Source organism: Hakea prostrata, chromosome 11, assembly GCF_041222555.1.
Source record: "Hakea prostrata isolate BN-2017 chromosome 11, UWA_Hpros_2, whole genome shotgun sequence".
NCBI lineage: Eukaryota > Viridiplantae > Streptophyta > Magnoliopsida > Proteales > Proteaceae > Hakea > Hakea prostrata.
The window spans coordinates 27,129,822-27,143,541 of record NC_142610.1 but is presented as its reverse complement, the minus strand read 5'-3'; the positions used below and the strand labels follow the sequence as shown (position 1 = coordinate 27,143,541).

The 13,720-nt window shown below is 38.1% G+C and overlaps 1 pseudogene across 1 annotated transcript in view; it reads right to left on the bottom strand.

The window, feature by feature from the left end:
* The window catches only part of LOC149001242 (disease resistance protein L6-like), a 50,837-nt pseudogene extending 42,739 nt beyond the window's left edge, over positions 1 to 8,098 (bottom strand). Inside the window, exons 1-5 of the transcript XR_016170632.1 lie at positions 7,517 to 8,098; positions 5,829 to 6,909; positions 5,379 to 5,699; positions 3,576 to 5,282; positions 3,119 to 3,278 (exon numbers count right to left, since the gene is read on the bottom strand). The product of XR_016170632.1 is annotated as a disease resistance protein L6-like (transcript). The remainder of the gene's footprint in view (positions 1 to 3,118; positions 3,279 to 3,575; positions 5,283 to 5,378; positions 5,700 to 5,828; positions 6,910 to 7,516) is intronic.
* Positions 8,099 to 13,720: the final 5,622 nt, after the last annotated feature.

The window sequence follows — 13,720 nt, the reverse complement described above, 5'->3', positions numbered from 1 at the left end:
TACATATATAGTGTGGGAAAGTCCCAAACCCAGCTTAGTTCTAGTGGGACTCGATTACTGTGGACAACAGCATGGTACATGATGATATGGCAGGATCTTGTAGATGGTTAAGGTTGTGGGACATGGTGGTGGGTTGTAGGAAGAAGAAGAAGATAGGGGTTGCTTTTCTCTAATCTAAATAAATAAAAAAAAAACAAATGTTAATGTTACCATTCAATCTGGAGATCTACAAACTCATGGGTGTTGAATAGCAATGCAGAAACAATCAAAACTCATTTTTGCCCAGAATCCATGATAGACTCCAAGCCTATTATAGATTTTGGAGCTTTTTTCTGTTCTTTAAACAAAAATAAGATTCAGAATGGATACGAAAAACACAAAAATAATGAAAATTGTCAGAAAATGAGAATGAAAATGATACCAAAAAGTCCCTTAATCTTGGTTGGAACTACCTCAGAATCCCCACTCATATGAGCCAAAACTATTTCGGCCTAATATTGACCCCGAAGATCAGTCTTCGACAACAGATCTCGAAAAGAAATTGTTTACAGACTTGGAACAGCCTAAGGGTTTTTCTCCCAACTTCCGAAGCAATGGTGCTAAAAGCAGTGTTAATGCTAATTCCACCTTTTGGACAGATCATTGGATTCCAGAAAAGCCAGGTAAGTGCCTCTCTCATTTCCCGACTACAGAAATTCAAATGATCTAGTTGATAAACACTCTCAACGCCACCTGGCATTTCCCCTTCTATTCCTCCCCTCATAGCCCAACGCTTTCTTCTGCATTTTAACTCTACTGATTTCTCTAATGAAGATGACTTTCGGAGATGCATATTGTACCATTCCATAAGGGGTACTTCAAGTATTAAGACAACAGCCAAAGCTGTCTCAAACTTTGCACTTTGCATCTTGTTAAGTAGTGGAGGTTTCCATGTAAATGTCTGTTCACTCCAACTTTAAACCTTTGTTTGGCATGTCTCGCATGCGGGAATCCCAGTGAAGTAAATCACTTAAAATGATCCTTAATCGGTCCTTATTGCATGCCTTGAGGATCTGGTGTTATTGAATTCGTCTGGCACCTTTTCTTTTCATGAGTCTGTCTAGGCTGCAAGACCATTGGGATTACATTAAATGAGGATCACTCCTTCCAAGATCTTTAAAGAACCAACTCATACGGGACCAAGAAAGGGTTTCTTGAAATTTTGCTTATGGGATATGGGGGATTCCTTGTGATATGGACTGTGATGGGATGATTTTTTAGGGAAAAAGGTTATGGGATACTTAGCCCATCCAATGGGAGATATGGGGTAAATTCCTTGAGATGGGAAATTGGGGTCTATACGTGTCAGAATGGGTTGAAACCTACAGGGAACGTAGGTACTAATATAGGGATATGATCCCAAGTTTGGCTGTATTTGGATGGTGAAATTAGAAAATAAGAAGGTTCTTGTTTGGGGGTCTAAGGCAAGTACAAAAATTCATGAAAATATTGATATCTTGATCAGGTGGTTAGAATAGGGTTAAACTGGACTGTAAAGGTCACTAGGGATGGGGGGATGACGTGCCTAAAGTATGGGACAGATCTAACAGTTAGATTGGTGTAGGTCTGACCTTGAATTTTGGGTGGCTTGGGAACTCCTGAGAATTCAAGAAAAGTAGAATAAAGATGATAGGCTGAACACAGATCATTTAAGCCGTATTGGCTCTGCAACCATCCATATGGAGCGCCTCTTTTATGCTTGCATATGTATTGAAGCCTCTGCTGCCAAGCCCCTACCAGCGTTCATCACCATCAAAGATGATAAGGGTCAACATTAAGACCAAGTTATCGTCTACAACTGGGTTCCTGCTCGCTGTGAAATCTGCTCCTCCTTTGGCCATGAATAGACTTCCTGCAACTCCATCTTGAAGGCCACTGCCCCAATCGCTGCTCCTTCACCAGTCTGCAACTCGGTTCCTGATGGCCGCATGCCCTATCAAGCTCCCCAGATCCATCGATCCATCATTAACACTATAGAGTCAGTGACGGTAGCTGTTACGTCGGCGACCACCTGAAAACTTACCGGTGCAAAAAAAAGAAGAAAGAAGAATCATTTCACTTCAGGTTATGATCCTCAGATCAGTGCAAACTCCTTTGATATTGTTCATGATGCTGGTCAATCCCTGCTCTCTGCAAGCTCTGATGCTCCCAGGGTTTACACTTCAGTTTTCGTTGCCGAATCTCTGTTAGGGCTTGGCCCTCCTGATCCTATCGCTCAAGCAGGTACTGCCCCTTTCCCCTTCCATACTACTCCACCCCCTGTAACACCTTCTGTCGCACTGCAAATTTCCTCAACTTCTCCCCATGTTGAGGATGTTAATCGCCTCTCTTTAAACCCAATCGTCCACACCCTTTAGCCCCTCCCTCTAACGTGCACTCGAGGACTTCAACCCCTATAACCGTGGGCCCTACTGCCCACTTACCTACCAAGGCTTTCCATTTGGGCCCCATCTCCTTGGGCCTCCCCTTTGCATCTACACTCCACTTTCCCTTTGAACCCAGTTACTAATGGACCCCCTCTAAACAATTCCAACCAGCCCACCTCCTTGTACCAGTCTGCATAACCACTCATTAGAACCCATCATCTTCCCTTCCCACCTCCTCAACTCTACCTCTTCATCTCCCGGCTTTGGGTCTACTATTGACCTTAGTATTTTTGAAACCCCATCACCTATGGGTTCTGACTAGTGGGAGGCATCCCCGGACCACAATTTCAACTTGCCATTTTTTGATGCCTTGGAGGATACATCCATTGTGCCCATAGATGCCCCAGCCACCTCTAACCTCTGTCATGTTTGACGTCCTCATTTGGAGTGTTAAGAGGCCTCAGCTCCTTAGCTAAGTAGGCCGATGTCAAAAACTCCCTTCTTTCATCAAAGGCTTCCGCTTATGCCTTTCTTAATAAGAATAGGCAAAATACTCTGGGTGATAAAAACATGATTCTCTGCTTATTCAGAACTTCATTCAACATAAAAATAAGCCAAAAATGTGTTTGCAATAGAAATAAGGTGCCTCAATAAATGCTAATAACAAAGTATACATACACAAGGAAAAGGAATTTTTTTTCTAGGGAATTTACATAGAAGTCAGTAGAAACATTTATCTTGTTCGTAGCATGTTTCAGGCTAACATGCCTTGATTGGCTTCCATTTGAATCGCAAATCAGCAGCACTAGATGAAGAGCTTGGAGAAAACCACAAAGGAACTGGTCTACCTTTTCCACCTGCTCCATGTATAGCCTGAGCACATTCATCAATCAACATTGTAATGGGAGGTCAAAACATGTAATTTCCAGTCTAAACAATGCACAAAATACCATCTATGCCATAATATGACAACAAATTAAGGAAGTAAAGAGTGAGATACATGATTCTAATTCTCCCATTCAGTCTAAGATGAGCATGAAATAGAATTGGGAACCATCCTGCTTTTTCTCACTCATTCCCCCCCCCCAACATTGAAATAAACAGAGCCTACAAGATTATTAATCAGTAAATAATATAAGTAACGTTTATGAAACAAAGTCCATACATTACCTTCAAGTAATCTGCAACTTCCAATTTCCAGATGCTTTAAGTTCTTCAATCTCCCAAACCTGTGAAACCTTGTGCAGGTTCTTGCATCCTTCAACTCTCAGGTACTTCAAGTTTTCTAAGTTCGAAAGATCTGGTAATCTTTCCAAGGAGCAGCATGTGGAAATATGCAAGTTTCGTAGGCTTTTCAATCTGTCAACACCATGAATCTCAGATAGACTGTTGCACTCTGTTATTGTCAATACCTCCAAGGAGTCCAATCCATTAAGCCCAGGAATTCCAGATAACTTCTCACACTTCATTATCTCTAATTCCCTCAGGTTCTTCAGGGTTGAGATATCATCTGATAATGTTGTCAATGATATGCCCCAAATGCTTAGTTTTTGCAAGGACTCATAGCCCTCAAGGCACGGAATCTCTAATAATTCCGGGCAGTCCCTTATATATAGTTCCCTTAGCCCTTTCGAATATCTCAGGTATGGTATCTTTTTCAATGAGCTGCAGCTGTCAATATATAACTCCTCAAGAGAATCCATCCCCTCACCTTCAAAATGGGACATGACATCAAGCCCAACTAGTGATAAACTCCGCAGATATTTTGAGCACCTCAGTTTTGGTAATAGTTTAAGTGATTGGCAACAGAGAATTTGGCAGTCCACTAGGGAGTCCAATTTTTCATCAACACCTTCAATTTCTTCCAAACTCCCACAAAGAGAAACTTTTAATGTCTTTAAATTTCTCAACCCACTTCCTGATCCACTAGCTAGCTCTACCAATTGACTGCAACTATCAACCCATAGGCTGGTCAAACTTAAGGGAAGAAGGATACTTCGAACTAAATTGCAGTGTAGAACAGCCATGCTGGTTAAACATGAGGGCAGACTTGGGATACTTGGAAGTGAATGGCAATGGGAAAACTCAATGATGGTCAAACTTGAGGGAAGACTTGGAATACTTTGAAGTAATTTGCAATGAGAAATTTTAATGCTGGTCAAACCTGGAGGAAGACTTGAGATGTCTTTAAGTGAATGGCAGTCAACTAATTCAAGTTTTGTTAAGGAAGTCATCCGTCCCAAGTCGAAATGGTTTAAACGGAGTAACCAATGTAAAATAAGTGTTTTGAGAGAGGTTAAGTGACAATTTTCAATTGGGAACTCCACCAGCCTATGGCAATCAGCCACATGTAATGTGACCAAGGACGTAAGAAAACCAATTTGAGTAGGCAGACCTACCAGACTCCTGCAGCCCCTCAAATCTAAAGTAACCAAGGATGTGAGAAAACCAATTTCAGCAGGGAGATCCACCAAACTACTGCAGTCCCTCAAATCTAAACTGACCAAGGACGTGAGTAGACCAATTTTAGTAGGGAGACCCACCAGACTCCTACAGTCACTCAAATCTAAAGTGGTCATGGACTTGAGTAGACGAATTTCAGCGGGAAGACCCACCAAACTCCTACAGTCCCTCAAATCTAAAGTGACCAAGGACGTGACTAATCCAATTTCTGTAGGAAGACCCACTAGACTCCAGCAGCCCCTCAAATCTAAAGTGGCCAAGGACATGAGATTACCAATAGAAGTGTCAATCCCAACCAAATTTTCACAATATTTGAAACTCAGTACCTCTAAAAGTTGATTTCTTGAGAGGTCGGGAGTAATACATAGCTGCTTACGAGGACTCGAGTTTTAGGACTTTTAGCTTTGCTGCCATCTCGCAAAATAATTATAAGAAAATTTTGAGACTTGTTTACTAAAACATGTTGAAAATTTTACAAATTAAACGAAGAGAGAGATTAGTCTTCCAAACCTTGATATTGTTCCAACCCATCCAATTTTTCGTGATCTCACTATTTGATAAATCAAGAACAACCAATTTTTCTGGACAAAATTTGGTTAATGCATATTGTTCGGGGCATCCTTTCCAACTAAGTTGTCTCAATTCTGAAAAAGAATTGATGCGAGTTACCAAGATTTGTGCATGATCCAATTGGAGAAATCTTAGTTCAATCATTGCATCAAGTCCCGAACTCATCAAACATCCGATCCTTGATTTACTCCAGGAGTGAATATTGCTTTTCGGAAGTCAACGGTGAGTCCTAAACAATCACTTGTTCCCCTGTAAAATTTATGACTCGTAATCAATGCCAAAATGAAAAAAACTTCTAATATCCCGAGAAAAATAAGACCAAGTATCAAATTCACAAAGTTTATACAAAAATAACAATATGTGCAACCAATACCTACCTTCCGTTTCAAAAGTACATCCAAGACTTCCTCTTCAGACCATATTCGACTACGTTGCTCTGGTCTCTCACTCTCTTGACGAACAATATGCCTTCCTAGATCACGAAGCATATCGTGCATTCTTAGATCACCGTCTTCATTGATGGTTATCAAAGATTTTGCACAAAGAACATCAAGACCCACATGAGGGTAAAAATCACACCCTTCCCATGTATGACACACAATATCCTTTTTCATTCCGACGAAAAAGCAAGCAATATCCAAAAACATTTGTTGTTCCGTGAATTCTAAATCATCGTAACTTATTTTCAAACTTTGCATGACATCGTTATTGGGAACTTTTTGCAACCCCTTTAACATGCTTCCCCATAATGGTTTCTTCTTTTTTAATAAAGATGAACCTATAACTCTAAGAGCCAAGGGAAGTCCTCCAGTAGTTTTTACTATTGTTGTAGAAATACCCATATAATCTTCTGGAGGGAGATTCTTTTTAAATGCATAATGGCTAAAAAGTTCAAGAGAATCATCCAAACCCATTAAGTCAGGCTTATAAATCTCATCTGCCTTTATAGCAGTTAAAATATCCTTGTTTCTATCGGTGATAATAATCCTACTTCCGATGCCAAACCATTTACCATCCCCAATTAGAGACTCCGCTTGAATATCTTGATCCACATCATCAAGAACAACAAGAACTTTCATTAGGCATAATCTTTGTCGGATCACATTAATCCCAACATCCACATCGACAATATTTGGGCTCCCATCCTTTAAGATAGGTTGTGATAAGTTTGTTTTGTAGAAAATGAATCCCAAATTGTCTAGCATCCTCTCGAACATTCTCAACAAATGCATATTCTTCAAATCTACCAATAACTTCATTGCAGACAGCTCTAGCAATTGTTGTTTTACCGATGCCACCAATTCCATGGATCCCTACAATTTTTGTGACCTTACATTCAATATCTAATAGCTCCAACATTTTTTCTATATGGCTATGAATTCCAACTAGGTTGTTAGAAACAAGCATGACTCTTTTGTTCAATGTACTCGAAACTATTTTAACAACCTCTCTTACTAACTTCCCTTCAAGCCTGCATAATTCAAAAAAGCAAATCAAAAATACTTAGCATAATGAATAATGTACAAAAGGAATAAAAAGAAATACTGAACATGGAAAAAGCCACAGGTGAATGATTTGAATTGATGCATATTATGCAAGTTTTACAATATCTAACTATATGCTTCTATCTTTCACAAGTAAGCAGATGGAGTGAATTAAGAAATTCTTGGTATTTTAAATGCACGGAGCCTAACATATAACAGAAAGAAAAACAAAATTCATGAGGAGAGAGGCACAAGCACACCAATAAAAGATTGCAGAAATGAAATGCCAATAAAGAATGGAACGTAAACATACCACGTTGCCCAACGCTGCAGGCAGCAGCGCTATGCTTAAGATCCAAACAGAAAATAATAGAGAAACAGAGAAAGAGTTCGCGGGAAACCATTTCAGATCAGAGTCAATTCTTCTCCTTACCAAGTCCCCTTACATCCAATAAGATCCATTCATCCAATATCCACCTCTCTTAATTTTGCATTAGTAATTCACATTTATAATGGAGAAACATATCATTTTTATTTTATTTTTTTGGTAAATCATAACATTTATTGAAAACCAAACGTAACTATTGAACTTACGTTTCATCCCCGATATGCCATCCAGACAATTTTCCAATCTCTTTTAGAGCATCTCGCCACTTTTGCACTGTTGTCTGCTCGAAGTGTTTTGGGTGTTCCTCATCAAATGCCTTTGCGTAACTACCGGTCTGATTTCGCACTTCCCTTGGTTCAACTCTGTAGAAAATCGGCAAAACAGTCTGGTTCCTTTTTCTTTTGCATTCACATATCTCGTATAGCTCATTGAGGCACCATTTGCTGGAACCGTAGTTCCTGGATAATATGGGAATTGAGATTATTGACTGCCGGATTGCAGCGATTAGATCAGTTCCAATTGTTTCTCCCTTTCTCAGTTCTTCATCGTCTCTGGAAGTTCGAATTCCAGCCCCAACCAAAGCATGGTAGAGATGGTCAGCAAAATTTGTGCGAACATCTCCGCCGTGAAAGCTCAAGAATACTTCATGACTCGAACCAGAAGAGGGTGCCTGTTGCTGATAAGTTGCAGCCATCGGATGAAATTGATCGATCGCAAGTATTCTGGCTTCGAATGTCAAAGTGAGAGAAGACGAGGTAGGCTTGAAGGGTATACTAGGGCAATAAATTTCCAAGAAGACGAGGTAGGCTTGAAGGGTATGCTAAGGGCAATAAATGTTAAACCAACAAGCAGATGAACAGCTGGCAATTACGCAATTACATGCTTGCGTGCTTAATTTTCTGGGATTTACCAGTGTTTCAATTATTTTTCCCACCCACATTTTTTATTTTTCTTTTTATATTTCTATATGTCTCGATGAACATGCAAAGGTCTATGGACCATATTCCACCAACTTTTGTTTTTCTGTTATTTTAAAAAATTAATTATTTACATATCAGTTTTTATTTATTTATATTTTAAACATTTTTCAACCATTTCAGTAAACCAACGCCGAGAGGAATCTCCAACATCTAAATAAGATGGGAATTCTTACTTGAAAAAATAAATAATAAAAATATTAAAAGAGAGTAGTAAATATCAAGGAATTGTCTCAATATTGATAAACATCAATTGATAAACCTAACCCCGAGGAGTGGCTCAATTGGCAAAGGCCAACGCTTCCACGTAGGATGTAGTCGTGGTGCGCGCAAGCTAGCCGGATGAACCTCATTTCCAAAAAAAAAAAAAAAAATTCAATTGATAAACCTCAATATTTTTTTTTTTTTTTTTTTTTTTGTCAAGAAAAACTAAAAGAATTCGGACCAAGAGACTCCGAAGACAGCAAAAGAACATCTACTATAAAAAGAGGTGGAAAACCCCACTAGCAATGAGATAAGGAGAGCTTACAAGCCCCCTTAGCTAAAACGTCAACAAACATATTTTCATCCCTAGGAATGAAGTTAAAATAAACATAAGGATAATCTCCAAATATCCTGAATTATAGTAAAGCTCATCCAGTCTAGGGATGATTGAAAAACTTGCAAAACTAAAACAACGGCCAGACAGTCCGAGTAGACCTGGATATTTGCAACTCCAAGCGAGATCCCCAGTGCCACCCCATCCCTAATCATTTGGAGCTCCATAATTGCTGTCAAGCTACCCCGATGATGCTTACATTGTGCCGCAACAAATGTGCCATTTGCATCCCATAGAATGCAAGTTCTACCTCCTCTAGAGGTCTTGCTCTCCCAAGACCAATCCACAAAAAACCTGAAAGTAATTCAACTCCACTCTCGGGTTTGCAAGAGGCCCCTTTATCTCCCTTTCCAATGCCAATGGTGCAACCAAGTGATTGTGAAATCTGCACAAATAAAAGAAAACATAGTCTTTTTTTTGGTAAAGAAAACATAGTCTTTTTTTTTTGGTAAAGAAAACATAGTCATGGTATGAATAATTGAAGCGTCAACCCCTCTAAACATTGTTGCATTCGTTATGTTCCAATACGCAATGCCATCGCACTCCAGATTTGGTTCATCCTATTGATGTCATCACAACCCCTAAGTCTAGATTGAATAAAATCCATCCGGTCATGCACATGTTCTCCCCTAAATTTTGAAGTATCAATGCGTAGAGGGGACAAATTTCTAATATTATTTGGCATGAGGACAAAAAATAAAGCATGGCAAACATTCTCAGTACTAGACCCACAAACCAAACAAATTGGGGTTAATGTTGGCCTTCTAGAGAAGAGAGAGCTACCGACCGCAACTTCCTTATGAGAAGTAATCCATTGGTAAGTGTTTATTTTTGGGGAGTATGAGGATGCCCCAAATTTGTTTCCAGAAATCAATAGAAGAGGATGAGGAAGCAATATTACCTTAACCATCTACTAATGGAAAGCATTAATAATGTGCAAATTTAACAGTAAATCTCCAAGTCTTGGTTTTTTCCCATATCCAAGAGTCCAAAGTATTCGGGGACAAGATTGGAATGGTAAGAAAGGCTTTCACCTCAAGGGTACAAAAGAGATTGAAGAAGAGGTAGATTCCATGTATAATCATGCCAATCAATTAGATCATGCACCCACCTGGGGCTATGGCTCTGTATGGGGCAGCTAATTCATTTGAAAGGTAGAGATGGGAGCCAACAATCTTTAGAAATCTGAATGATTGATCCAATCCCCACTGGCCTCAGCGCATCCCTTACAGTGAGGACACTTCACCAACCATAAGAGGAATTTCTAGGGGGTACGCACTCAAGGAAAGGAACATCTTTAACATATTTTGCACACATCGCCTGAGCCCAAAGGGAATCTAGGTTTGTGAGAATTCTCCAACTTTGTTTGGCCAGGAAAGCCTTGTTAAAACAATGGACATCCCTAAAACCTAGAACTTGTTCATTCTTACCTCCGCACAGAGTTTCCCATTTAACCCAAGGAATGCCACTCCGTTAATCATTTTTCCACCAAAATTGTTTGACTTTCTAAATCATTTTATGACATAATTCATTTTGGAATAATTAAAAAAAAAAGATATAACACATACTGGGAGGGCAAAAGCAACAACCTGAATCAAAATCTCCTTGCCAGCATGTGACAAGAGTTTCCCCTTCTAGCATGAGAGTTTATAGGCCAGACTCTCTAAAAAAAAGGAAAAGGTCTTTACCTTTGACTTCCCAATGGAAGAGGGTAACCCTAAATAGACTCCACAGGACTTCTTTTATATCCCGGGTGGATACAATGTCCTCTCTAAGGAAATGAAGATACCCACGGGTTAAATGTTACATGTGATAGCAGGACTTGGGACAAAGGCACTTTGGGCTTGACTAATGATGGATCTCATAATGCATTTAAGTCTATTAGCCAAGCACTTTGCTATGACTTTATAAGAAGTGGCACATAAACTAATCAGCCTAAAATGGGATACCTCTTGGGGATGGGCTCTCTTTAGAATGAGGAAAATAATAGTTCTATTAAGACTTCTAAGCATAAATCCCCCATTGAAGAAAAGTTGAACTCCTAGGATTAGGTTAGGGCCAATCGGATCCTGATGCTCTTTGAAGAACCTTATAGGGAGACCAGACCATCTATTCCCAAGGCTTTTGTTCCCTTCATCTGAAACATAGTGCTCTTGATTTTTTCAAGGGAGAAAGGGGAACGAAGGGTGTTATTGTTTGAAGCTGAAATGCAGGTAGGAGGACCAGAGAGGAACTCCTAGGGAGATTAGAGAGAGGAGGAAGTGAAGAGGGATATGAAGTGAGAGCAAATTTTAGAATGAATTTGTGTATCTTCTGTCAACTATTTCCCATTTACATTTTTCAGTTTGTTTATAGTGTTTTCCTATCTTCTCTAGGCAGTATATGTATGAAAAAATTTGTGTTCCTATCCTCTTCCATTAACCAAAGGACTCTAGACCTTTGACACCATAATTTTTCCTCTTCCAACACCTGTTTTTCAATTTCTCTTTTCATCTCTAGCTCTTCCTTAGCCACAAAATTGGAAGGTTCCTTCAATTGGCCTACTTCCAGTAATTTGGGTGAGCTTTAGGATTTTAGTAGAGGCATTTTAGAAAGTGGCCTTACTCCAACCTCTAAAGATTTAGTGCAATTTGAATCTTCTGTTGAAGTTGGTATAATGGAGAACATATGGGCCTTTTGATGAACATATTTATGTGTGAAATCTTAAGCATAAAGCATGCATTTTACACACTTAGAATGGAATTACCTTGGATTTTTTGTTGTTTTTGAAGATTTTAGGATTCTTCAGATTTGAGCAAACATTTGAATTTTTTTTGTATGAAATATGCAATTTTACAAATCAAGGGGTCCATTTAAATTCTCAAGTGCGAAAAAGGCTTAATTTAAAGCATGATGGGCTAGAGAATCAGATATGCGATCATGGGTTAACTCCAAAAAATTTCTTAGAAATAAAGAAGTCAATTTTGATCTACGGTTGAGATTAATTACGATTTTTATTTTATTTTACTTTGTTATAATTGAAAATGTATGGGGCTCACAAGTAGTCAAAAATTATGTTTTTCTATTTTTTTTCCATGGATTTTTTGGAATATTTTATTTATTTCCCAAATTATTTTTCTCTCTCCCCACTTTCTATTTCTTTTACTTTATTATTTCCTTAATAAAGCTATTTTTTTAAAATAAATACATATTTTTCTCTCTCTTTCCTCCATATTCCTTCTCCACATTTTTACATTACCATATTTATTTTTTTATTTTCCTCCACTCATTCTCTCTCTCTCTCTCTCTCTCTCTCTCTCTCTTCCTTAGATTTTCCAATGAAATTTGGTTTTCCTTTTTCTTTTCTTTTTTTTTTCCTATTTCACTCTTCTTTATTATTATTATTATTATTATTATTATTGTTTATTATTTATTTATTTGTAAATCATTCGCCACTTCCTTTAAATACCCCCTCTCCTTAGACTTAGGTTGCACTTTTTTCTCTTTAGTTTTTTTTAGGTCTTCGACCTTCATTTCTCTTTAGTTTGTTTAGGTTTTCTCTAACTCTTTGATTGTTTTGTGAGGTTCTAGTTTTTTTTTTTTAGATTCAATGTTTATGTTTAATTTTTCTATGTAATACAATGATTATTCAAGTTATTTTGTTTCTTTGCAAATATAATTTCTTTCTTTCGATCAATGCAACTTTAATTTCAATTTCGAGTTCAAGCTTCAAGTTTTAAGTTTCAATTTTGAAGAGAATTTGTTTCTCTCTAGGTCTAACAATTACAGATTTTGATCATTCTAGATCTGGTTGTCAGGGTTGGTTGATATTCAAATCGAGCATTCAAGTTTTTTTTTTGTTATTATTCAAGATTCGAGGATTCAACTATGCAAGTAAGTAGCTTTCGTCTCTTCTTCCCCCCCCCCTCTCTATTCCCGCTTCTATCTACTCCTCCATATTCTTAACTTAGGATTTACTTTTCACGATTAATTTATTGTTTTCCTATCACATGGGTCCTTGATTAAAGATGCCTACAGTTGTGCCTTTTTTTTTGTTTTTTTTGTTAAGGTTTTCCTTTTCCATGTATTGCTTTGTTACTTGTTTTTCTATTTACTTTATGCATTTTCTTTTTCTTTAATATTCGTTCCCCTGATTGGTGGATTATAAGCTATGTAAAAGGGTTCACGGTCAAAGTCATCCTAGTTATACTCCCCTTCCCTCAATCTAGAGCTGACACTTGGATCTGTCTATTTATTTATTGTTTGCTTTTATTCCTACTTTTTATTTATACATTTTATTTATTAGATGATGAATGGTTAGGTTATGTCTATTTTATTTTTAGTCTCAATTCAATCGCCTTAGATGTATGTGTTAGGACTGCTTATTTAGATCTGTTAATTTAGTTTAATTAATTAGTTAAAAATTTGGAATCCTTCCACTCTCATGTTACCATTAAGAGGTTAAATTTTAAAGTGGCATATCTCCCTGAGATCGACCTGTTAGCTACACGAAACTGTGCGCTTGCTTGCGGTTACTTTTATTTCACAAACATCTTCCAACCAACAATAATTTGGTTTAGCGGGTAGGGGTGCTCCTCCCATTTGGTTTCATAGTGGAATGACATGGGTCTTTTGCTTGCTAGGTTGAGAGAGGCTTCCATTGGGTATGGTCAGATCCCACCATGGCATACTTATGGCCTTGGACACTACTAAATAGGTCAAGAAATTCAAGATTTATACAGACTCTGTCTAAGTATTCCTTTACTAGGTCCCTCCCTTGCCTCTTATTTCGATTTCCAAAAGACAACCGTAAAAGACCATTTCGACAATTGATTAATGCATTACTAGTAGCCAAA